The following is a 3607-nucleotide window of genomic DNA, read 5'->3' as shown; positions in this document are numbered from 1 at the left end:
CATATCTAGCGCCCTAGAACAGCATTTAAAATAACTTTTTAGGGCTGAGGATTTAGCTCAGTGGTTGAGTGTTCACCAAAATGCTCAAGGCCCTGATTGTGATCCACAGCATGGCCAAATGATAATAAATTTTGAATAAACATTTCAGCAAAACATTCATTTCATGATTTGTTTATACCTTCTTCTGATATTAGACTGTTAGGTTGTCCCTAACTCTGTATAAATAAAGCTGTACTGAAAACTCTTGGAGGTACATATATTTAGTTTACATACCAGTTATTTTTTTTTTTTAAATATAGAGCATGCTTATGCAGTTCAGCTTCACCTTGTGCTGAGTATGTAGCCCAGACTGGCCTCAAACTCAAGGCCAGTCTCTACTACACAGCCAGACCCTGCTTTGGAAATACAAAACAAAAATATTTTTTGAATGTTCTACTAACTGTAACCTGGTTCCTTGCCTCTTTCTTTTAGAATTGATTTTTATGCTCTTATTCATTCTTTCCCTCACTTTTAGTCCTTGTGCAAGGGCAAAACTAGACTACACAAAATAGCAAGATTACTATATGGAATCAACTAAGTCATCTTTTAATAACATCGACCATGTGAAAGGCACAGTGCTATCCACTGACAGGGTTGGCAAAGACTCATAAAAAGTATTTCTGTAGTCAGACAACTTAATAATACAACAGGAAGAGGCAAATTTAATGTTAATTCACTGCTGAACACGTGCTGAGGAACAGCTTGATGCAGTACTGAGCTCGCAATAATTAATGTTAATAAATTGGCACAAAAATAGATTAGGAGTCTGTCCTAGGCCTACATTACTTATGGTGAGACTCCCTGCTGACTTAAGGACAGATTAACCTTTAAGTCAATGGTGAGACCAGAGACCAGCAAACAGTCTGTGAAATTCTGGCACCTCGAAGCAAGATAACATGGCAGCTGAGGACTTGGACTCGTGCAAATTCCTTCTAGCTCAGCAGTCACAGTTAGCAGACAAGCAGATTACTAGTTAACCATGATGTGTTCCAGTGTGCTTTTCCAAAAATGCATTGTTCCTCATTTCTTAAACCTTGAACATGTCACAGTTCATCCCCACCACTTTCTGCTGCCCACCAGCACATCCCCCATCCCCACGACTTCCCGTAGCCTACCAGGACACCCCCAATCAAGCTGCATACCTAATAAAAACCACAGGCATCATGCCTCATGGTCCTAGTCCATCACTGGGCTTTAACCATCCTACAAGGATACTGCATACATTCTGTCTGTAGTTTTTTCTGTCATTAGACCTTTGAGCAGGGTATCAGTGGTCCTAGGCCAAGGCCCTCATAAACACATTTTCCCCTCTGTTGCTGCTGATGACAATCTAAATGACAACTGCAATAGGTGCTGCTTAGTTGTTTGAACAAACAGCTGCTACTCTGAGTGGAGCTTCCCCATCTTCTTCCTCATCCAAGAAGTGTTTCACAGAAGTGAAACAAAGCCATGCCTTGTAAGATGAATGCATTCAAAGAAATACATTTCAGATAGGAAACTGCCTTGTGGGGAGAGAAAGCCTTTGCTAAAGAATACAGAACTGTGACATTTGATGACATTGTGTGGAAAAAAAAAAACTTTGAAAACTCTTCTGAGGTCAGCAAAAACTGATTCTAGAGCCTGTCTCAGTGTATTTGCTGGCAAAAATACATGGCCTATTCCCCAGTGCAATACTCCTCCTGCAGTGACAGAGCTAACACCTATAACGAATTGGGAAAACTTGTGAACTAAAACATCTGCTCTGCATGCTTAGGCACCCAGGCACTCTCAGGACACAAATGTCTACTCTGCATTGTAGGGCTGTGATGATGAAAGGTCCATCAGGTCCCTTCAGCTTTTTTTTTTTTTTTTTTTGGTGGAACTGGGGATTGAACTCAGGCCCTTGTGCTTGCTAGGCAAGTGCTTATTCTACTGAGCCATCTCCCTGGCTTTAGCTTTTATATTGTTTTGGAACACTGTGGACACAAAATTGAGACAGGAGGGAAGGAATGATGACAGAACGGAAGGACTGATAAGAGTTCATAAAGCTAAAGAACATTGAGAAATGAATTTCAGTTCTGTCAATGCCAGAACATTGAGAAATTGATTTCAATGAAATCAACAATGCCTTCAGCTAATGTAACTGAATAAACAAACCCTTTATGCTGTATTTATAGTATTTATTTTTCTACAAATGTATGTAAAATGAAAGGCAAACATGAAAGATAAAAATCTATATTTAGGATCAGAACAATTGCAGAGCTATTTGAAAAAATAAAATGTGGATATTCATTTATTGAATACTTATAGAGCACAATGCTATTTTTTCACACCAGACATATGTTTTATTTAAAAAACAGAACCATAAAACAACTCTGTATCAGAAAGTCTAATTAAATTCAATATTAACTCAAGCTCTTAAAAATCTTCCAGGAAAGCTAACAGTACATGAAAGAAAAGCAGGCAGCTGCTGACAATTCTTTGGTGGAAAAGTGAGTTGCATGCTTATACAAGCTGCCCTAGTGACTATCAAGCCCAAGTTTTGTTTTTCAAAAATAGGTTTCAAAGTATATGAAGAAACCATACAGACATCCCTAACAACACAAAAATTGAACAATGAAGTTTAAGGATGTAGCAAAAGCCAAATACAACACAAATAATTTATAAAACAAGCCTCTCAATCCTAGAGAACTCATTGAAGGGTAATGCACATAAAATGGGGGTGGCGGCAAATGGAACAACCCTAGACACTTCCCTAAGCCAAAAAAGACAACCGGTAACATGTAGTTTTTTCTCTTCCTCAGCCAATTCGGGCCTCTTCAGATAACATACTATAGAAATGATCCCTGAAAGTATAGCCTTCCTCTTCAGATAAATTTGGTTACTGATCAATATGTACAGAAGTTAATTTTCTTTCTCTACTCAATTACTACCATTTCTTCCTTTTCACCTTTTCCTGGTTTTCTCTAGCAACATTTTCCCTTTGGTTTGACAATACTGTTTTTTTCTCCATTACAATAAACATTTTATTCTTTTTGGTTGCTTTCCATTTATCCTACCAGGTAACAGCTTTACACTGCTTTCTAACATTCTGTTGGTTTTCAATCAAGGCTGGTCTCTATTTACTCTTGCCTTACAATATACAGTACTAACTCATGGGGTCCCTCCAAGTGACAAGCTGTGATTTTTTTTTTCAGTTAAGAGTAGCCCTCTCTTTTCCTCTACCATAATGCTACATAACATTTGTGCTAATGCTTCACCTTAGAGATTTCAATACTCCTTTCCAAACAGTATTCCATTTGAACCTGATCAAACTTGGAGATAGACTACACAAATACTTCCATTTAACACGCTATAAAGGAGGAACGTAAGGGTCTGAGAATGATTTTCCTAATGTCACTAAAAGAACATGAGGCATTATATTACTGGGTTTTTATATTGCATTATACATTCCATGCTTGGATGTAACCAGAGTATTTTTCCCTGAAAAACTCTCAGGAAAAATAGCTCCTAGTCTAATTTTTGCATATACTGCATCCTCACCATTCTCCTTTTCCTCCTCTTTCTACTTGTTTTAGAATTAATTTTA

The 3607-nt window shown here is 37.8% G+C and overlaps 1 pseudogene; it reads right to left on the bottom strand.

The window, feature by feature from the left end:
- Window positions 1-2787: 2787 nt before the first annotated feature.
- On the bottom strand, window positions 2788-2880 carry LOC111818707 (annotated as a pseudogene).
- Window positions 2881-3607: the final 727 nt, after the last annotated feature.

The sequence above is a fragment of the Octodon degus genome, unplaced genomic scaffold (assembly GCF_000260255.1).
Source record: "Octodon degus isolate 3935 unplaced genomic scaffold, OctDeg1.0 scaffold00005, whole genome shotgun sequence".
In the NCBI taxonomy this organism is placed as follows: domain Eukaryota; kingdom Metazoa; phylum Chordata; class Mammalia; order Rodentia; family Octodontidae; genus Octodon; species Octodon degus.
Note: the sequence above shows the minus strand (reverse complement) of the source record. Positions and strands in the feature narration are given on the sequence as shown.